Genomic DNA, 24,503 nt, shown 5'->3' with positions numbered 1-24,503 from the left:
TTTTAATTTATAATTTAATTAACACAGGAAACTCTAACCTTATTTATTTCAATTATTCTCCATAAACTCAAAATCCTAATAATAGCAAAAAAACATTCAAGGTATATACATGATAGCATATACTCAAGAGAATAGAAACAGGAAGTTATAGAGGACGATCGCAGTGGTCTGACATGGAATGCTGCCAGAAGACCCAGGAGCCGAGTATTCACATCAACCCAGAGGCAGCTCTGCCCCACATCTCTGTCACTCTGCGTGTGTGCAACTGTAAACGCCGGCTTTTAATTATCGAGTATGTTTGTAATCCATTACATGTGAAGCAGACAGTTTTAGAACACAAACTGGGCAGCCTCCAATGCAAAGAAAACAAAAGACAAATGCCTTCTTGCTTTTCATCAGTTCAGTTTTTATGAACAATTCCTCACATAGAATGTTTAATAGTATAAAATGTGCATGTATATTAAATGCAGATAATATTTGTACGATGTACACTTTAAGATAACGGTAAACAAAATTTGCAAAAGTGTGAATAGTATAATTTTTTAATTTTCTTGTAATTTCCTCTTCTTTTCATTTTATCCCTCAAGGATGCTTTGCCATGTGTTTTTTTTTGTTGTTGTCGTTGTTGTTGTTGTTGAAGTTTAGCCTTTTAAAGTTCAAAGTGACATTTTATTGAGTCTAATTTGCTATCCTTACCCCACCTGACACACATACCAAATTAAAACATCCTGTATTTTCATCCTTGTATTTTTTTCAAAGATACAGTACACAAGTAACCTCTATATTATTAAGGCTAACGTGGAAAAGATTGCACCCCTCCATTTTCCCTAGTATTGCCAGGTTTCAGAAGCCCATCGTCTAAAGTCTAGCCTCATTTAGTGCATGCCATATGGTGATGCTTCCTCAGTGTTGTGACGATGTCATTGCAAACATATGCCTTGGAAAAAGGATGCTTATTTAATCCATGAATGCTTTGTGAAGAGAAATCTTAAAAGAATGACATGGGGTAGCAGTATCTCTTAACAATGAATCATTTCAGGTAAACCACAGAGGCAGAGGTGCTCCATTCTAACTGCACTTGGCTAAAATTGAATCAGAGCAGTATCTGTCAGGACCATCAAACCATCCTATTCTCTCAGTCTGATGTGTTTGAATTTTACCTCATGATCATTCAATTTCTTGACTTTGCAACTGGTATTACTAGAACAATACTCTCAGCATGTACCAATACAAAACAATGATTTTTTAAAACATGAAATCTTAAGTATACAGAGAAGAATTTAGAGCATTTATAAGATTAAAACTGTACAAAATACGATTTAACTTTGATATTTGTACTCTACATTATTGTTGAGAATATAATCAACCATTTGAAAATATTTTCCATGAGGCTAGATAATCTTAACAGTGTACAGTATTAAAAGAAGCTTTGCTGCCCTTAACACTAGAAACAGAAATACCTAATTATTTTAATGAATGTTATGATATTAACAGTAGAATTCTATGCCTGTAACCTTTAAACAATCCATTTGCTTACAACAGCATAATATAAAATGTTATGGTAATATCATTGCTATTTTAAAAGCAATACTTTTAAATTGGACTGAATTTCTCTGAGGAACATTATCTCTGCATTTTGTGTATACCGTGTGATATGAATCATCTCAGAAAAATGCATTTGTTAACACAATTATTTATAAATATTTACCGAGTGTCTACCCAATCCATCATACCTAATTATCCTAATATTATCCTAATATTTCAAAGTCTCTTCATTGAGCTCAGTTTTTTACACTTTTACCTCCATTAGACAACTAAGCACTATGGGGGATACAGAGAGGAGCCAGATAATCATGAAGATTGAAGTCTACAAGGAGAACTAAGACATGTAGATAGATGACCGTCATATAAACTAGATTGTGATAAATACCACAGTGTACTCTGCAGGTTCTAAGGAACGTTTCCAGCCAGGAGAATATGGCATTGTGTCTAAAACCTAACAGATTTTTAATAACTCATGTTCAAGAGGCATTATAGCATATCGTTATTCTAGAATGTCAGTAATGTAAAATGCAGTTGGAACATGAAAGTTCTTAAAAGCTAATCCACATGAAAATGATCATGAAGGAAGTATTAGTTCCAATTAACATGGATATCTGTGATTCTGAATTCTTATACCAGTATATTTTTGCTACCAATACATCATGTCTGTTTGAACTAATTTAACTATGTCACCTGATAGACGATATAGATTGTTTTTTCTGAAAGAACTAGAGTAGTTCTTATGCTAAATTCTTATGCAAGAGTGAATTCATGAAGTACTTCCCCCCCAAAATTCCTGAAATCGTGCATTGAAACACTAATGGAAGCTGTGCAATACTGAGGGTGATTGATGTGAAACCAAAACAGCAGAAAGATCATGTTGGTCTGCGCAGTGAGAGAGGCAGTGGAAGAGATGCATCAGTGACACTGTGTTAACTAGAGGCTATCAAGGCCTGAGGAATCCACAAACAGTACCAAAAAACAGTGCATATTCAGCTACCCTGAATCTGCTAAATACCTGTTTCCCTAAATTATATTATTTTATTTCATAAATGATAACATAACAGTCATTTTTAAACAAGTGTGGTAAGTACAAAGTAGTGATGTTATCAAACAGTTTTCTCATCAGGAGCTGTACCTTAGAGGGTGGTTTTTTGTTTTCTCCATATTTTATTAGTGCATATTATTTGTACCCCTTTTAAAATAACATCTTTGATCATTCAGACTTTCTTTACATTAAAAATCACTATTCTTCACTTATCCTAATATTTCAAAGTCTCTTCATTGAGCTCAGTTTTTTACACTTTTACCTCCATTAGCTAACTTAGGTTTATCTCCTTGAAGGAATCACTTCCTTTCTTTATCCATCTTTTTTGATTTATAACTAACTTTCTCTTTCTTCTTCTAACTTTCTCAGAATTATATTTATTCTTCTTTTCCCTTATCTACCATCTTTTACCTTTTCTGTTAAGCGAAGTTGCCCACATATCTTTTTCTGTTATCTATTCTGTTTTCAAATTAATGTAGCACACACATTTACATAAACACATAATATTTCACTAGCAAGTCTTCATTGTTTTCTTAAAACAATAAACTAACCAAGAAAGCGAACAAGTCAACATAAATAAACCAAGAACTACATCTTATCTTCCTCTTACCTGCAAAGGGAATACTTACTTAATCACATTAACTTGATGGGGGAGAGGGAATATTTATGCCATGCCAGACTTAATTTAGTATTCATTCACTTCCGAACTCTGAATTGAACACTGCTGCATTCATAAAGCCACTAATTAGCTTTTGAAGAAAAGTTTTTTTAAAAGTTTACTGAAAGGATGAGCACCTAAATAAATGCACAGTATATCTTAAAATTCTGTTTAAACAGATGTTATTACATAGTTTTATGGATGAAGTACACTTATGGCAATTTTTGAATAGTAGTTGTACAAGGGACCTGAGGCCTATAGCCCTGTGAAAATTTCAGCATCACAGTCATACACATTGTTCATGGCCAGGGTCAACCATTTCTATACTTCCATATTTATTGACAGTAAATGAAATAATATTGTATGAAGAATTCAAAGAATCTAATCTTACAAAAGTTAAGGACATCTTACACATTGAACATAATATTTTATTTCAAAATTGTACAGTGTATGTTTTTAATTTACAATGCCGTTATATTTTTCACATTTGAAATATAACCATGGTAATCAAAAGCTGTTAAACTGAAAAGTACCTATTATGTGAGGTAGTTCATTTTACCAGGAAAGCTGTATGACTTTCCTAAAGTCACATGACTCATTTTTTGATCCAGCTGGGACTATTATTCATGCCTCTTTAGTTTGATTCTAAACCACTTTCACTATTCCATAGTAACCTTACTAATAAAAAGATAGCAAAGAATCATAGAATTTGAAGGAGCTATAAAAATTATGTTTTCCACACCCTTCAATTTATAAATTGCATCTTAATTTTCACTTGAATATGAAAAAGAAAAAGAGTGCATATTTCCTATATTCTTATACTGCTTTCATCTTGTGTAGCATTTTTCATCATTTGATTAATTCCGTTACCAATTGCTACAGGTATTTAAAATGTTTAACATTTCATGATTTTTTTTTTTTATTGTTAGAATTACTGCAAGAAATGACTAATGGAGAATAAAGAATTATTTTTATTATGATGAGAGCATCAACATTTTTATTAGTCCATAACTACATTTCAGCTTTTGAAATACAATCTAACGTTTATTTGTGGTGAAGGCTCTGATGTAAATGTATCCCTTGTATTCAGAAAAGGAAATCAAAGAGAACACATTTTCTTGCTTAAGAAGTTATTTGTTTTATAACAACTTCAAACCCACAAAAATGAAAAAAAAGTCACATTTTTCCTTGTATTCTCAGAATTCCTTAGCAAAATATTTATAATTGGTGTTTTATTCTTACACATATTTTTAATTGCAAAAGTAATGTGACTGTGGTAGGCAATTTGAAAGATACAGTTATAGCAAATAATTTAAAATCACAGTAATACACACACACTACCAAATAATAAAAATATACATACTAGCTTTATTATTTTAAAAACACTTATTTGCAAATTTTATTATGCTATTTTGGATTAACATTTTATTTTACACATTTTCCCAATTAGTATTTTAAAAAATACTGTTTTAATTACCAAATAATATTTTAGTTTATGGATGCTAATAATTTATTAAACTATTTTGTTTTTAAATGCTTTTATTTTTTGCCAGTGTTTAACAATTATAAGTAACAGTTTGACCATATTTTTACTTATTACCATTGGATACGTTTCTAGAAGGAGAATTCCTGGATGAAGGAACATGCACATTTTAAAGGCTCTTGATATATATTGTAAAATTGCTTTCAAATAGACATACATAGCCATCAATAGTGAGTGATGGTACTCTTTTATCACACTTTGCATTAATTTTTATTCATTTTTAATCAGATAGATTATTAGTCATAGCTAATTATTTCCATTTTGTTTTGCCTCTTTTGTAATGTATTCCTTAAAATTACATTTCTTTTGCTTAATTTTTGTTTTTCCATTCATTTAACATGTAAAAATGAATTAGATTAAATTGATATTTTGAAGTCTCAAACACAACATGTTTTATAAAATTCTTCTTATCCTAATTTTTATATTTATGCTAAATCACTGTTAAAATCATGGAACATCGCTTTATAAGCTTTTAATGAGCACTTACAAGTGTTTATGAGATTGTTTATCCAATATCTGTCATGATAATGAAGAAAGTAAAAGTAAAATAAAATACAACTTTTATTTATCATTTAAATCTAGAATTTTATTAGCATTTAATAAGTAATATAAAAATAATTATAACTTCCATAAGTTTAATAAAATTCTGAAATTAGCAACTCTACTAACTTTTAATCTGAGAGTTACAGAATTTACATCTAGTGGTAGTTCAACCTAAATTGCTGTACTATATTAACCTTTTGCTCTCTACTCACTTTAGTCATTATCTTCATTTACGATGTTGCTTCCCAGCTCAGTCTGGTCATTGGTGTGCATTATATCAGTTACTTGAGCAGAAAATTCAGAAGAATTTTTCTGCTTAATGACTTAACTGAGACCAGTATAGAAAGCATTTAAGTGGCAACAAACTTGGCAGGTAAGCCATCTCTGATTTGGGAAATGTTTTTAATCTCCAAAGAATCCTTGAATATAGCAAGATAGAGCACATCTTGCAAGCATATGGGCTACCATATGATATCATTCTATGTCATTCCCAAATTTGTTCACATGTATCCTAAGGGCCCTTTGATGACATTATTCACCAATTTCACTAACAGCCTATCAAAAGTTAGCCACCTCTCTATCCTTCTGTACCTTGCAGGAGGAAAAATGTTCTCCAGTCCATGTTTCATTACTAGGCCACAAAGCTGTGTTACCTCGTCCGTTTCTTACAAGACCCAAAATTGCCCTTTACAAGCCTCCTTCTGTGCTTTCACACGAGCCTACATTTGAGAGAGGAGGAGTGGGCAGCAGATAAGCCGAGAACACCTGTTGCCTTAAAGTCAATCACCCATCGATCCTGATAGAAACCCATTAGTCATGAAACAAGCTGTACATTTTAACTCTGTTAAGTATTTTGGTAACATTCCATCCAGATATTTTGGTTACATCCAGCACTCCTTGGAAGCTTAAGGGGTGACCCTTACTCTTAAGTAGGGGTCTAAATCTTGACAGTCATATAAAAGTCTCAAAGGTATGACCTCGACTATACCACAAACATTCTCAGTTCTTGTGCAAATACATAACTGGCACCAGAAGCCCTTCTCGCCTGCTTACTCAACCACTAAAGCTCTAGAAAAAAAAAAAAAAAAAAAAGAAAGAAAAGAAAAAAACAGATGAGTCTAAATTGATCTGGATCCCATGTCCTTGATTCTAAGGAGAACTTACTATATTCTCCTTGGCATAAGCACATTGGCATAAGATAAACATAAGATAAAGAAATTTTGTTTATACTGAAAGTAAGGAAATGATAACCCATACCACTGAATCACAATATGTAGGTCTTAAATTAGGAGTTTCTCGTTTCTTCTATGAGCCACTCATTATTTAGACCCCAGGTCTTACGTCTACATAGAGCTTGTTAGTAGAACCTTCTAGAAACAATGACATGCTTCTTATACATTACACCTCCCTGTTAATTCAGGAGGACATGTATCAGGGGTGAGCACATCCATTCTCTTTTGCCTAGGTATCCTAGGTAAAAGGTATCCTAGGTGAAAGGTATCCTAGGTAGGATACCTAGGCAAAAGAGAATGGATGCTGACCCTTGATACATGTCTTCCTGAATTGATAGGGAGGTGTAATGTATAAGAAACATGTCATTGTTTCTAGAAGGTTCTACTAACAAGCTCTATGTAGATGTAAGACCTGGGGTCTAAGAAATGAGTGGCCTATAGAAGAAACAAGAAACTCCTAAGTTAAGATCTGCATTCCACCCCAGCCAGAGAATTTCAGGTACAGCAGAGTTGAAAGGGAGCAATGTGGTTATGCTATTTTGGTTTGCAGATTCAGCTTCCTAATCAGGAATTGTGGCAAGAAGGCAAAGCTGAACCAAAAAAAAGATAGAGAAAAAGAAGCAAAGGAATAAACTTTGAAGCTGCAAAAAAAAGATTGCATAAGTCAAATTAAAAAAGGGTTTTATGACATACTGAATATCTTGCTGGCCTGGCTGACTGTGCCAGTATCGAAGAATGACAAAATCCAGATACGCTTCTTGACAGAGGAGTCAACTTGTTTGAAAAGAAAATGGGCATAACAACCCTAGGATGCTGCTTGTCCATTGCCTCAGGCCCTGCTTACACCCTCCTTCAACCAACTGAGTAATTAAATACAACACCCTGTTCAAAGAATAAGGAAAAGATTCCAAGAATATCTGTTTAAACAGGGAGGGGAAATAAAAGAAAAATCCATCAACACTATTTTGGGGCAATTAACAAGAATGGATGGAACATTGCAGATTCAGAAGTGAAAAGTATAGAAATCAAAAGCAACAAAAAAATATCATGGTATCTCTAAAATTTTTGTTAAAAATACACTAAAGGGAATATAGCACACACAAAAAAAAGACAAATGAATATACATTTAAATGTATACCCTAAAAATTAGAAAACATTTAAAAAGCAAGTTATTTTAATTTTTTGAGAAAACTTTATACCATGAGTTCTATGAAATGAATTACAAGAATAAAGAAGAGACTTCAAGTGGTGAAAGGAAGCAGGCAAAAATAAGTAAAGCATTTGATGAAAAAAGTAAAATCATTTCAAAATTTAAACCTACATTAGCAATACCAATGAGTAGAATTAACATTTTTAAAAAGCGGAATAAAATAAGAGTAGAATAGAGTGGAGAACAAAACACACAATGTAGAGTTATAGAACCAGAACCTAAGTAATGATAGATTCGGTATTATAGCTTTGAATAAGAAAGAAAAAATGCAAAAATGAGTAAGAAAACTTATGTGGAACAATGTTCATATGAAGCTCTCTATATAAAGAGTTTGTTATGTTCTAAGAAAAATTGTTTGAAGCTGGAGTAAGAAAAGATTCCTATAAGCCATGAGGGAAAAAGAGGGAGGTCACCTATGAAGAAAAAAATAATCAGGCTGATCTCAGATATCTTTTCACCAATATTAGCTAAGAGATAGCAACATGACATAATCTGCAGGTTTGAGGAAAGAAAACTGTTAAGTATATGTTACCAAGCTATGTGGTTACTCAGATACAAAGACAGTATCAAACATGCAATAATTCAGAACGTAAACCACCACTTTACTCTTTTTAAAAATACTAGAAAATGTATTTCAGTAAACAAAGTTTTGTCAAATACTTCAACTTAGTAGGAAACTTACAGTATTGAAGATCTGGAGGTAAATATAATTATTTAAATAATAATTTGTCATAGATTTTTAATAATTGTTGAAATGGAAGCAGGTTTAATTCTTGAAGCATAGTATAAAATAATAAATGTAATTCACTGTTACAAAAAACAATACGTTTACAAAAATGGACAACAGAAAGTTAACAATAGTGGAGAGAGGTATAACAGACACTGATGATGACTGAAGTAATACATTGAGAAATAACCATATTATTAGAGTTATAAAGGTTAACTACCAGTTCATATTTCCTCCAGATTAACAGTGGGGAAAAGGCTAAAGGATATATAAATCATAACAGAAAAGACAGAAAATAAAATGTTAAGAAAATAAAAAAATAAAATAAGATAACAGAAATTGGGCATTTTGTTATAATAATACATGTAATTTGATATCCTCAATTATTAAAAATTGTTATGTTTCTTACATTGTATCAAAATAGTACTTTATACTCTGAAGAAGACATGATCTATTCAAGCACCTCAGACAATTTGAAAATAAAATATTTACAAAGATATCAGGAAATGCAAAAAGAAGCTAGGAAAGGAGGGAGGGAGAGAGAAAGCCAGACTCTAGAGAAAAAGGGAGGAAAGTATTGAGGGAGGGAGGGGAAAAGGGAGAAAACTCGGTAGTGAAAACCAGCATACATGCACCGCTTTTGTACGCTTTCAGCCTGTGCCTGAGAGTTCATTTAATTCTTTTAACAACCCCCTGAATAGGGACTATTATTATTGTCATTTTACAGACCGCAGAATAGAGAGCTAACAGGTTTGGGAGGCAGGGCTGAGGTCCAGCTTGGGCATCCTGACTCCATAACCCATCCTGAGCCTATAGTGCTTATCAGACAAAGTTGATGTTAATGCAAAACAACATTAAATAAGATAAGCAAGGTCATTTGCTACTTACAACTGTATAAATAGTAAGCCACAGTGAAGTTCTCATAAATCTTCAGACCAAACATTATTGACATATATAAAGAAGCAAAAATTATAAAATAGATTAGGAAGAAATCATTATAAATGCATTAGTAATAATAGGTAATAATAGATTACAGGGATAAGAAATAAAGGTATAAGGTATTCAAAAATATAATTAGTTCTTCAGTTTACTTCAGCTAAATATCTCTGAGAATGAGCATTTTCATGTATATGGTCTTTGGATAATACTGTATAGATTTTAAATTAATATGAAAGTCATGTGTGTTATTAAAGTTATTTCATCCAGTCTTGGTCTTTGATTATATTTTAATAATGTTTATTATTATTTCCTTGCTTTCACAGTTCTATTTGACAAACAAAGCTTAAGATAGAAATCAAGCACTTTGGATTTCTTTTTGTTATGCATTAGCATTGACCCATGAATGTGCCCAATTTTCCTTATCGTATGACTATAACTAGCCTATGCAACATGCCTATTTATAACAAATTAGCTAAATTTAAAAAAGGATAAAAGTTTAAGCCTTGTGATTTCATACATGTGTTTTGTCATACACTACTAACGGAAATTTAAATTGATTTATATTTCTCAAAAGCAATTTTGTGACATTTATCAAGAACTTGTAAATATTCGCAAACTTTGAACTTAAATGAATAAATATTCCATCAACACAGAAGTAGATTTCAACATCATTGATAATATTTAAAATTCAAATATAACTTAAATGTACAAATATAGGGGGATGACTAGTATTGAAATAATGAATCACTTGCAGTGAACTCATATGAAAACTTTAAAACGATAATGCTAATAATTTTGAATTTTTAATAGCTATGAGAGAAAACATTAAGACAAAAATCAGAACCCCAAAACATGTATATAATATGATCTCAACCATATAAACAATTACATAAAGACAAGACATTTAGAAAAAAAATACAAGCTATCCACTCAGTCTCTCTGAGTGTTGGGAGAATAAATAAATGATGTTTCATTAAATTGTTCTACATTTACAAATGTTACAAAACTATAATTTGAAAATAGTGCAAATATTCCCTTTTGTTTTTGCAAGTGTCATCTTTCTGGGGGCTTATGCATTCTTTCTCTTCATGATGAAGGCCTTGAAGAATATAGATCTCAAAGAGTATTTTCCCAGAAGAGAAAAACTGTCAGATAAAGGAAAGCAACTTGTCCTATTTCCATGCAGTGGGAATTCCCAGCATCTATACTGCCCTTTAGGCTTCCTTATACTTCAGCAATTCGTGAGAGTGAAAAATAGGACACTAGTTATAACAATGTACAAGACTTAAATATTATGTAACCACCAAAAGAGTATAAAAAAATGTTTCCACTATTGAAAAAGATTTGACAACATAAAACTCTTAAACATCAAGACAAAGAAAAACTTTACAGTCTGAGCAGGGAGTTTCAACTTTTAGTGCGCATAAGACTCTCTGGATGGGGTGGAGAGGCACTTTTTGAAAATGTGAATTCCAGAACTTAGCTTCTGATACTTTGATTCGGTTGGTCTGGGCTAGGACATAGGAACTACAACTTTTTTTTTTTTTTTTATGAGTATCCACAGGCCTCTTATTCAGATAGTCCATGAAGCATATTCACTTTAAACTTTCAAATTACAGCTGGCTTTTCCTGCAGAAATCTCAGAAAAACAATATTGTATATAAATATTCTCACAAAATTAGACAATGTGTAAATAATACACAAATTATCTTCAACAGGCCCTTCTTAAAGCAAAAGCATATCAGTTAATAAGGTAGACCCAGTCTGTTAAAGTTGTTGGCTATTTGGGGAAACATTTTATAGGTTAACAAATTGAAACCAGAAATTTATAAGAAATCCAAATCTTACAACTTTTATATTAAAAAATGAAATTTCAGGCAGATCAGTATTTCCTTGTGGATTTTTCTTATTAATTTTCAAGTAACAGTTTAAATGTAAGTTGGAAAAAATTCCTCTTAGCTTTGGTAGACATGGAAATTCACAAAAGATGAATATTTATGCTTAATTTGTAGTCAAAGAAAATACTATTCTGAAATGACAATCAACATAAATTCTTTACTTCAAATACTACTTTCCTCAAACGATGCCACACTTTGACTTGGCAAGCAAAGTCTCTGCAAAACACAGCTACACTGAGTGAACTGAAGCATGTGTACTCTTACATTCTAAATCTGTGGTTCCCAAATCTGCATCACAATCACCTGAGATATTAATAAAAATACACAGATATATCGACTCAAAAACCTTGAAGAGCAAATAGAAGGAAAGGAGAAGAACACAAGAATCTCATTATTATTGGGTTTTTTTTTAGAAAAATTACCACATAATTTTGATGTTAAGTCATGTTTGAGGAGCACTAGTCTAGATTTAACTGGCTGGGATGTACTTGAACCATTAGAATACTTCCCTAATGAAGACCTATATTTTGGCTTCATTAGATACCAAAGAGACTTCCTTAAATAACACAAATTGTTTACGACTCTTTGGTAACACTTTTCATTATTTCCAAGTCACTGCAGTGTTTTCCTCTGCACACTTCTGTTTGGAGTTGCATTAATTTGGCTCAAAAATAGTAACAATCTTAGTAGCTTGTTGTCATTTATCATTCCCATATCAACTTCACTGCAATGGAAATTGCTTCAATGCCAAAAGAATGAATAATGCTAGTCCCTGAGCTAATTAATGGGACTGTCACTATGTCCAATATAGTAATTAAGTATTACTGATGAAACAAGTCTAAATTTCACACACAAAGTGGGCTGTTTTATGGACCTTTAACTTCATTTGGAGCTTCATATAATGATGCCAGAGATGCGTGCTCCACAACAGAGGGGTTAACTTTCTCAATATTTTACAATTATTGTTAAGTATAAAATTCCTTTTCTATAAAGACCAGTAAGACAGTTATTGAGAAAGCCTATGCCCATAAAAAGGTATTGACATTTAATATTTTAAGAGAAATATTCAGCATTCTTATTATATTACTAAGAGAGCTCAATGACTTTTTAAATGAACAAATAATAAGCATATAAAACATAATAAGGTTCTAAACCATTCTAAGTTGAAATACAGAAGAATAGAAGAGAGGGAGATAGGACGATAGAATGAGAGCATACTAGGGAAGAGAGAGACAACTGGGAAAATCTCACCAGGTCCTCCTCACGTTCCTTGTCTAGACTGGGCTTCCCTGGGACTTAATTTATTTCTAGAGTTTTCTATTTTAATATAGGTTCCCAGTGTAAGTAGTAATATGAGGACACCCACTTCTAACTCTGAGGGATTTTTTTTAATACATGTTCCTTTATTTATGCATTATCAGGATGAGAAGAATAGACTAGCTACCTAACAGTTTGGGGAAACTTGGTTCTCCCGATGATGTAAAGCTAGGAACCAGAGCTTTCTGCCTCCTCGTTTCATAGAAGTTCTGGCTTTTTTTTTTTCTCCCAGGAAAATGGACTTCTTCTTTATGACAATATTAGGTCATACCCATTCTTACAGGTATCCAGGGTGATGTTCAATCCAATATTATGCTATACTGACCCACCACTCAGGTCATAGTCAGTTGAATGCCTGAGTGAGGGATTTCCACAAGAATCTTATTCCTGGGTGAATCTAGTATGGTCAATGCTGCGATAGAAATGAACACAGGATGTGAAATGAAAATGCTTGAATGAAGGAAGGAATGTCAGGAAGTATGGGGTCAAGAAAAGCATCTTAGAGGTAATATATATTTAACTGTTAAAGAATGAGTAAAAGCAAGTGGGTTGGAAAGGTGGTGTGTGAGAAGTGTTTTGAGTTGGCTTTGTTTTTTGTTCCATTTTCATTTGTTCATTTCCATTTGGTGAAAAAAAATAATGTCCTGAAAACAATAAGAACATTAAGAAAAATAATGTATGTGTAATATTATGTGTGTTAACATACTTTTAACATTATAAACTATATCATTCACACGATTAACTTCTCTGTTTACTTTTCCTAGCTTTTGTGGTGGGTTTAGCTGTAAGAAGGAGGGTAGACAATTACAGTGTCCCTCTGGTAGAATTACTGGACACACAACTCACACTGCATTAACACCAGGAGAATGTCCTAGTCCAGGGCTTTCTTCTCTGCAAGAGTGACCACCAGATGGAGCAGCTGAAGTGACCTACGTGCATTTCTTACAATGACTGAGAAAATCCTCAGGGCAAGGACAAGTCTGAGTACCTGGTAAGTCCTTGAACAACAAGGCTCAGTACACAGACACCTGAATCCAAGCTCAGAACCGTGGCCCTTTGTTCTTGTCTTTTGTCCCACACGCAAACCCCTCTTAAACAACTCCTCTGCCCTATCCAAGGGAGAACTACCTAGATCATTTATATCTCTTTCCCTAATTTCGATTTACTTAATTTGTATCTGGCCTTTCTCTTTCTAATATCATTAAAAGGATGGATGCTAAAGTATAGCAACCAGCAGGAGGCTTGGGCAACCAATACTTTGTAGAGACCTTTTTCTTAATTTTGTCCAGGGTACTTTCACAACATTATCAGCACTCTCTTTTTATGTTCTACATAGGGTTTTAATAATAATCGAATTATAATTTACAAGAGAGTTCTCTTTTATGCTCATGACTATTGTTCTTTTAAAACAAAAGTTTCCTTGATTCATTGCATGTTATCACTTAAGGGAAATAACTGTAAATAACACTGTAACAGAGTAATTATTTCTGCATTACTAAGACTTTTAGGAGTTACATCTATCCTTTTTGTTCAGTAAGATACAATTTCTCTAATACTTTTAGATTTTTTTTTGAGTTATTTCTCTCAGTCATAGTATTTCTAATTAATGTAGCTATTGAGATTCCTCATTGCAATTAGTTTATCAGAAATAGGTTCCTGTTTACTGTTTTTTACAGTAATGTTTTCTAAAACAAACAATATCTGCATGTGTTTTATATTCATAACCATCCTAAGAGGAAGGAAGTTGATTTACAAAGGAAAAAACTATATGCTGAACTGAATTGGTGGTAGAAAATGCTCCATCAAAAAATATGTACTTATCAATTCAGTAATGAACCAGAGAGAAGAATGTATGCTAAGGGTACATTGATAATTGAATGAATGGTTTAGAGTCCTGAGTATAAACCACCATTTAATCTGCACATTTAAGAAGATGGGTTTATCTCTCCAGGAAGCTAAAACAGTATAAAAGGGCTAATAGAGGGCATAGAAATGTATTGAGAACCAAGGATACAACAATGATGAGTAAGGTAACCCTCAATTCCAGTAGTTCACTCCAAAATAAACAAGTCTACACAAAGGAAGTAATTTTTGTTAACTGCTGTAAGCTTAAGTTTTTTCCACTTTTTTTTATCTGTAACAATCATGTTATTCAAAAATACTTTACAAATCTTGGGATAAGTTTTTCTTTTCCATAGTGAACAAAGGAATAGCATGATCCTTAAGTGTATTATCGATCTTCTGTTGATTTACCCTTAATATTATTGGTTAAGAACTGTTAACCTTAATGTTAGAAATTACAAAACCTAGACAACAGATACAGAGGTCAGTCTGTAAAGCCATTGCTAAGGCCTCTTTAGTTACTACTACTAATCCGTCTTTCCAAATCACATGTGTCTGAAGTATTTTGATTGCTGCAGCACCTTCAGGTCCATAATCAGCCACCTATTAATGATATCCAGCAATATTTCTAGTTTTCAACTATCAGGTTGCCCGAGACATAAACTTCGTGACCATATACTACTCAGAAATTTGTCAGGTAGACACAACAATCTGAAATCAAATCAAAAGAACCGCACAGGACTTTCTTTACGTAGCACTTTAAAATTAAACACCAGTCTAGTCCCTGAAAAAACTAGAAAAGTGTTGTACAAATAAAGAGCAAACAAATAAATAGCAATAAATGGATTCCAATACTATAAAGATGAAATCTTAAAAATAGATTTTATTTACTTAGGAGATATCTAGTTCATTTTCATTTTGGCATTATTGATTTTGTCAATTCGACATGATATTTTTATTGTGAACTTGTGAAAATCAAGAGTCTTCACATTTTCACCTTGACAATTTGTTTGCATGACTAATATGGTAATTCAGACTAAACAGAATTGTGTCCTATCATTCCCTTCCATTTTTCTAGCACTGCTCATCTTCATAAGGGTCTATTTGTTACAACTTTGATATATTCTTGAGATTTCCCACTAAATAGCAATTCAGAGTTTCAGAAAATTGGTCTATCGATGCCATTCCACAATAGTTTTATCTTTCCTCAGAACAATGTAATGCTGTCACCCAAGTAGCTCAATGGCTATGGGAACTGGGAACTAGAATTAGGGAAAGTGTATCTCATGTTCAATAAAGACAAGATAGCTCTCTTCTTCAGGAAAGAGAACATTTTCCTTTGAATATTTATGTCCTTTTCAATACTCAGCAATTTTCTCCTGGATTTATATTGATAGAGAGCAAAATAGTTGTTTTATATGTTAACAGTTTGTAAATACTGACATTTTATTACATAGCATTACTTCATAGTCATTCAGTTTTATAAAATCGATGTTGGGAAGGTATGGTAAATTCCCAAAGAATTTATATATATATACATATATATATATATGGCGTCATAATCATAACACTTCACGCAGTAGTGGCCAGTGACAAACAAGAAGCAATAGCTTACAGCATATAGAGAAAAGGTGGACTTTATTCTTATAAATATTAAAATCCATTGTTTTCTGTTGTAAAACCCCTCCTCTATACGGACCTTTTACCTTCAAAGTTTAAACCTTAAAGCGACAGTTATGAAATAAATTCTTAAATAGTGGCATATACATGATGTAATGGGTGTAAAAATACATACAAAAATATACAACTGCATATTAGACTTTCTGATTGAGGTTTGGCATGAATCTTGCATTTTATTTAGTAACTACATAAGCATAATTTATTTAAGAGTTTAAATCAAAGAAGCGTGTCTGAAAGGAATGCATTGTATATGCAAAATTAGAACTTAAATATGAAAAGGAAAAATAAGATTCCGCTATTTAAAGAAAGTACAGATGGAAGGCATTTTTCTTGTTATCAAAAATAATTTTACCAAGGATGTGAAAGACCTATACATTGAAAACTATAAGACATTTTTAAAAGAAATTGAAGAAGACACAAAGAAATGGAAAGACATTCTGTGTTCATGGATTAGAAGAATCAAGAGTTAAAATAGCCATGTTACCCAAAGCAATATACAGATTTAATGCAATCCGCATCAAAATCCCAATGGCATTTTTTAAAGAAATAGAACAAAAAATCATCAGATTTGTATGGAACCACAAAAGACCCCAAAAGCCAAAGCAATCCTAAGAAAAAAGAACAGTGCCGGAGGTATCACAGTCCCTGACTTTAGCTTGTACTACAGGGCTACAATAATCACAACAGCATGGTAGTGGCAGAAAAACACACACACAGACCAATGGAATAGAACTGAGACCCAGAAATAAATCCACATAAATATGGACAGATAATTTTTGACAAAGAAGCCAAAAACATACAATCGAGAAAAGACATCCTCGACAATAAATGGTGCTGGGAGAACTGGATAGCCACGTGCAAAAGAATGAAACTAGGCTGCTGTCTGTCACCATGTACCAAAATTAATTCAAAATGGATCAAAGACTTAAGCGTAAGACCTGACACAATAAACTGCATAGAAAAAAACATAGGTACTAAACTTATGGACCTTGGATTCAAAGAGGATATTATGAATTTGACTTCAAGGCAAGGGAAGTAAAAGCTGAAATAAATCAATGGGACCATATCAAACTAAAAAGCTTCTGCACAGCAAAAGATACTATCGACACAATTAAGAGGCAACCAACCGAATGGGAGAAAATTTTTGCAAACAATGCTTCTGATAAGTGGCTAATATCAAAATTATATAAGGAACTCATACAACTCAACAATAAAAAACAAACAATCCAATTAAAAAATGGGCAGAGGACATGAAAAGACATTTCTCCAAAGAGGACGTACAAATGGCAAATAGACATATGAAAAAATGCTCAACATCACTAATCATCCGAGAAATGCAAATAAAAACCACAATGAGATATCACCGCACCCCAGTTAGAATGACTGTCATCAACAAGACAAATAATAACAAGTATTGGAGAGGCTGTGGAGAAAAAGGAACCCTCATACACTGTTGGTGGGGATGCAGATTGGTGTAGCTGCTGTGGAAGGCATTGTGGAGATTCCTTAAAAAATTAAGAATAGAATTACCATATCACCCAGCAATTTCTCTCTTGGGTATCTACCCCCAAAAAATCTGAAAAACATTTATCTGTAAAGATATATGTGCTCCTATGTTCATTGCAGCTTTATTTACGGTGGTCAAGACATGGAAACAACCAAAGTGTCCTTCCATAGATGATTGGATAAAGAAGGTGTGGTATATATACACAATGGAATACTATTCGGCCATAAGAAAAGATGAAATAGTGCCATTTGCAACACCATATATGAATCTTGAGATTATAATGCTAAGTGAAATAAATCAGACAGAAAAAGTCGAGAACCATATGATTTCACTGATATGTGGTATATAAAACTAGAAACAACAAAGGAACAAGACAAACAAAGAAACAAAAACTCATAGACACAGACAATAGTTTAGTGGTTACCAGAGGGTAAGGGGGGAGGAGGGTGGGAGATGAGGGTAAAAGGGATCAAATATATGGTGATGGAAGGAGAACTGACTCTGGGTGGTGAACACACAATGTGATTTATAAATGATGTATTACAGAATTGTACACCTGAAATCTATCTAACTTTACTAACAATTGTCATCCCAATAAACTTTAATTAAAACATAATAATAATAATTTTATATTTTATTATAACTTTCAAGTTATTTATCTTTGTTCCCAACTATTTTATCAATCAATAATATTTTTAGATAAAATGTTAACTAGCACATTTAATAAATGTAATAGAATATAAAAAGTTAAGGAATACTGATGTGAATGTCATAGAGTATTAACTTACACAATGTTTGAGTGTCTGGTCTTTTCTAGTTTCCAAGTAATCAATAGTATTACTGGAATATGTATAAAAATTGATATGCTATATATATATATATATATTTTTCAACATTTAAATTATGTGGTGGACATTATCATCATGTCCCAGAAAAGATTAAATTTATTAAATAATTTATATATTTATTCATATAAATTTTCTATTTAACGTTAACATACAGAAATATTTCCAGTGATGAAAATGTCCTTTACCTATTTGAAAAAATCAGCAAACATAATGTTATAAAGTTAAAAATGCATTTTATAATTTTTTAAAAAAATATGTTAAATTTATTATTTTTAGTGCTTACTTATGGGTATAAGAGTGTTTTGGAAATTATACTTTCTATTGTGTATGTATCTTGAAACCTGAAGCATTTGTATAGAGGGAGGATTCTAAGCATTGTGTGTCCTTTGTAAAAAAGAATCATGATTTTTCACAGAGCAGTACCATTAATACAATAAGGTATTTTAATAAATTACAAATATTTGGGCTGAATACAAATTTAAGTGCATCTTTTTATAGGTTTGATTTACAGTTATGGGGATGAAATATGTCTTTAGATGAGTTTGCTACTTGCCATGAGTTTATAGAATAAAGAAGTGAATTTTAATTTTTCATCCTGAAAGGATTTCTCTTTTAAAAATCTGCAGTCTATATTATAAAAATTAGGTTCAGAATAACAAGTAACTGATCTTTAAACAGAATATTTTAATGGCCTGGAATTTATAAAATGATCTATTGTATTACAAGAAAAATCTGGAGTGTGTCTCAAAAAAAAAAAAGAGAGAGAGAGAAAGTCATTCTTCTAGATGAAAAGAAATAGACATGGGATTAAGAAGAGTGATTTCTGTAGGGACCAACTGATGGAGGCCTTTGAATTTAATATGAATAATTTCATGCAGAAAGAAATGAGGGTAAGATGGGAAAATTACTTATAAATAAAACAACAGGTGATGGCAATGGCAATGACATTTCACAACGTTCAAGAAGAAATTTATAGTCATGTCTGATTCAGGTGTGAAATGAACAAAGGCTTCCTTAGGTCTTTGTAGACTTTTTGAGAACGTTTCTAAGAGATGTTGTCTATGGAAAAGTCACAGAATGAAATGAACCCATAATTTCCTCCTTAAATGTAAATTGAAAAGATAGGTAGGTAATCAAAACTGCTGTTGTAATTGAATTCCAAACTTCCAGGTCAAGATGATACACTGAATCCACATATTAATCTCTTCAAAAACCCCAACAAAGTGATTTTCAAGTAATAAAAAGACATAAGCCCACAGTCATGAAGATAATGGGAAAAGGCCATCAGGTTATCCTAGAATATTCACAGAAGAAACAAAGCGGAGAGAGCCAATAAACTTGGTGAAACTCCAAAGAGATTCACGAAGCAAAAATACCTGGTGGTTTCAGAATATTAGTTAGTTCCTCACCCAATCCCTATGTGACAGCTGCTGTGATTTGTTTACCCAAATATCATCTATGTCACCGCTCCCCCACCCCAACCTTTTCCTCTGTCACCATTGAAGCTAGGAATGACAAATACTCACTTTTAAAGATTCCCTTATATCTTGGCCATGACCATTTGACCTAACATTGAACAACTGGATATAAGAAGATTTTGGAGACTTCTGGGGAAGGGTTTTCTGACTAACTTAAAAAAAAAAATGAGGGGAAAGCCCTTTTTCTTCACCATATTTGTTGTGTCTACCTATGCTCATATTTCTATAAAAAAAAAAATTTAACTGAATTCATTGTTCCAGTACAACCATTGAGAAAGTGTCAAGTTGAGATTTTCACAATGGATTTTGCTGCCAGGACACAGGTGTAGTGAAAACCAACTCTAAATGTAACCTAAAGTGGGAAAGGAAAAGTCACACATCAACATCGTTGTCACTGGACACATAGATTCCGGCAAGTCTACCACTACTGGTCATCTGATCTATAAATGTGGTGGGATCGACAAAAGAACCATTAGAAAATTTGAGAAGGAGGCCACTGAGATGGGAAAGGGCTTCTTCAAGTCTGCCTGGGTCTTGGATAAACTGAAAGCTGAATGTGAGCGTGGGCTCACTACTGATATCGCCCTGTGGAAATTCGAGACCAACAGTATTGGGACCACAATGGATGCCCCAGGACACAGAGACTTTATCAAAAACACGATTACAGGCACCTCAGGCTGACCATGGTGTCCTGATTGTTGCTGCTGGTGCTGGTAAATTTGAAGCAGGTCTCTCCAAGAACGGGCAGACCCTTGAGCATGCCCTCTGGCTTACACACTGGATGTGAAACAGTAACTAATTGTGGGTGTTAACAAAATGGATTCCACTGAGCCGCCCTACAGCCAGAAGAGATACAAGGAAATCATTAAGAAAGTCAGCACCTACATTAAGGAAATTGGCTATAACCCTGACACAGTAGCATTTGTGCCAGTTCCTGGTTAGACTGGTGACAACATGCAGGAGCCACGTGCTAACATGGTTTAGTTCAAGGGATGGAAATTCACCTGTAAAGATGGCAATGCCAGTGGAACCACGCTGCTTAAAGCTCTGGATTACATCCTGCCACCAATTCATCCAATTGACAAGCCCTTGCATCTGCCCTTCCAGGATATCTACAAAATTGGTGGTGTTGGTCCCATCCTTGTGGGCCGAGTGGAGACTGGTTGGTGGTCTTAAACTCGGCATGGTGGTCAGCTTTGCTCCAGTCGATGTTACAACTAAAGTACAGTCTGTTGAAATGCACCATGAAGCTTTGAGTGAAGCTCTTCCTGGAGACAATGTGGGCTTCAATGTCAAGAATGTGTCTGTCAAAGATGTTCGTTTTGGCAGTGTGGCTGTGGACAGCAAAAATGACCCACCAATGAAAGCAACTGGCTTCATGGCTCAGGTGATTATCCTGAACCATCCAGGCCAAATCAGTGTTGGATATGCGTCTGTGCTCGATTGTCACACAGGTCACATTTCTTGCAAATTTATTGCGCTGAAGGAGAAGATTGATTGTCATTCTGGGAAAAAGCTGGAAGATGGCCCAAAGTTTCTGAGAGCTGGTGATGCTCCCATCAATGATAGAGCTCCTGGCAAGCCCATGTTGAGAGCTTCTTTGACTACCCTCCTCTGGGCTGTGTTGCGGTTTGTGACATGAGACAGACAGTTGCTGTGGGTGTCATCAAAGCAGTGGACAAGAGGGCAGCTGGAGCTGGCAAGGTCACCAAGTCTGCCCAGAAAGTTCAGAAGGCTAAATGAATATTATCCCCAAAAACTGCCACCCCAGTCTTAATCAGTGGTGGAAGAATGGTCTCAGAACTGTTTGTCACAATTGGCCATTTAAGTTTAACAGTAAAAGACTGTTTAATGATTACAATGCATCATAAAACCTTCAGAAGGAAAGAACAATGTTTTGTGGACCGTTTTTTTGTTTTTTGGTGTTGTTTTTTGAGACCCATTAAAACAAAGTTTAATGAGAATAAAAAGCAACTGTATAACTGAGGTAATAAGACTTTCAACCATGTAAAGTGTGTGTGTGTGTGTGTGTGTGTGTGTGTGTGTGTATGCACACATATGCATATGCACATCAAATGAAAGTAAAAAATATGAGCTCAATAGTAGTTGACAAGGGTAAAAGAATGTTATATGGCAAGGCTTAACAAAGGAGATGAGATTTTATTTGAGTCATAATGTAAAAGGGGGTAATGTATGTATTGGCTACTCTGTACCAGATTAGAAATTTGGCAATCAAATTTATCATCTCCTCCAACCTTTATGAACATCTATTTTATGGATGAGAAAACTGAGTCAGGTAAATTGAGTAGTTTGCCCAAGTTCACTGATTACTAAGCAAAACAGGCAGTCAAACCCAAATCTGCTTATCTCTAAACCTCAGGCTTTCCCCGCTAATCAAGTTGCCAGACGGTAAGGGGGATGGGGGGTGGGGGGTGGGAGATGAGGGTAAGGGGGATCGAATATATGGTGATGGAAGGAGAACTGACTCTGGGTGATGAACACACAATGGGATTTATAGATGATGTAATACAGAATTGTACACCTGAAATCTATGTAATTTTACTAACAATTGTCACCTCAATAAATTTAATTTAAAAAAAAAGATAAGAAATAAAGGAATGAAGAATTGCATTTCATGAGAGAGAAAAGCATGGACATGCATATGGTGGTGGAAATGCAGCTGGTGTTTGGTGGACAGTAGGGTAGGATGGGATGTAGGAAGGCAACAGACCAAAGCGGAGAGTTCAAGTTAGGGAAGAAAGGGGAATCTGCCAGAACTGTAAGAAGAAGCCATAGTGTACATAATGTACAAGGCCATAGTAATGTGAAAGTATTGAATTTTAGGTATAAAAAAGTTTACTCATTCTGAAGTAGAATTTTGAGAAAGATGGAAAATATTACATAATAAGGCAAATGCTACATAACAAAGGGATCCATTGTATAAACATATATTGATAAAAGTAAATGGTGTGGTAGAAAGCTAAACATTCCAGAAAAAGATGGTGGTTAAAAAGCAGAAAAATGAAGTTCCAGGCTGAGGCTGAGTTTTCTCAGAGTCAGTGATAGGAACGATGGAAGGGCCCTCTATGTTCTTTGAACTCCACATATAGATAGCATTGTAGTGGCACTCACACTGTATCACACAGTATCACACCAAATTGCCTGCTGCTTTACAGCTATGACAGAGAAAGTATAAAATACACAAGACAATAGTATCTAAAAATTAGTGAACAAGAGCAGTTTTGCCAAAAATGTTTACATGGCAGATAATCCAAAATATTCTTATACCTTTGTAAAAAGAAACATTGTCACTGAATACCAGTATTAACTCATGCATCTGAGAATGAAAAATTTTAAAAGGATAACTATCTAAAATAACTATAAACTCTTCATAGCAAGTCCATCGTTTTAATCAACCAATTTTAAATACATAGAAGTTTATATACTCAAAGTGCATAAGTTTTCCAATTCAAAGGTTACTTGGTTAAGAAAATTTATTATAAAGCCATCTACAGTACATAAATTGAACAATGAGATCTCATTTTAGTTTTCACAAATTGGGATGGGATTCTCTAAATTCATCTATTTCTTCAACAAATATTTATTGCAAATCTATGTTCCAGGCACTGGGGCTATACAGATGAATAATGCACAGTCATTATTCTCAAGGAACTCATAATCTCCTGTGGAAAATCAACACATAGATATGTTTTAAAGTCACGAGTGCTGCAATAGACGTCTTTATAACATGACACAAGCAGAGATGACGACAGAACTCACAGTGTTCACATATTCGGTCACCTTTGCTAGTTGGTTAGTGAAAAAATAAGAGTTTTGGTGCCAGACACACCACATGGTGAATCTGGGCACTTACTAGTTATAAAACCATGATAATAATATTTACCTTGCAGGGTTGTTAGGAAGACTGAAGGAAATGCTGTATGTATCACCAATAACACAGAGCCTATCACAAAGTAAGTGCTTATTCAACTGCTCAGCCAATAATATATTGAGTATCTTGTGTTTGGTGAACTAGTCAAGGTGTTGGGATACCATAAACAATAAGACAGCCAAGGTGTTGATTTCATGGAGCCTAGATTCTAGTAAGGCAGGTGGTTAGGAAAGGTCTCTATTTGAAGTTCATTTTCAGCCAAGATGTGAATGACTGAGAGTCAGGCAAGTGAAGATCGGGGGGAAAAAGTCCAAACCAAGGCCCCTATGTTCAAAATGAGCTTGTTGATTCTGAAAAAGAAAGATAACCAGTGTTTTCCAGCATTAGGACAGGGTGGTTGGCAAACAAAAGAGGAAATGGCACAAGATGAGATCCAAGAGGTAAGGGAAAGTGAGGACTTTGAAAATGGCAGTAAGGAGTTCTGATTTCTTCTTTTTAATTTTTTTAATTCTTACTAGGTGAAGAGACCTAAATGATACATATTTAAAGTAAAGAAGGGAAAGTCTTCCCACTTCTATACCTAAGGAATAACTACTGTA

The 24,503-nt window shown here is 33.7% G+C and overlaps 1 protein-coding gene and 1 pseudogene across 11 annotated transcripts in view; both read left to right on the top strand.

The window, feature by feature from the left end:
• GRIA4 (glutamate ionotropic receptor AMPA type subunit 4) overlaps positions 1–24,503 on the top strand; it is a 377,547-nt gene that overhangs the window by 23,457 nt on the left and 329,587 nt on the right. The window lies entirely within an intron of this gene.
• On the top strand, positions 18,188–22,410 carry LOC148755805 (elongation factor 1-alpha 1 pseudogene; annotated as a pseudogene).

The sequence above is a fragment of the Rhinolophus sinicus genome, chromosome 14, assembly GCF_057876585.1.
Source record: "Rhinolophus sinicus isolate RSI-liver-muscle chromosome 14, RSI-T2T, whole genome shotgun sequence".
Lineage (NCBI taxonomy): Eukaryota > Metazoa > Chordata > Mammalia > Chiroptera > Rhinolophidae > Rhinolophus > Rhinolophus sinicus.
This window is presented reverse-complemented; position numbering and strand designations above follow the sequence as displayed.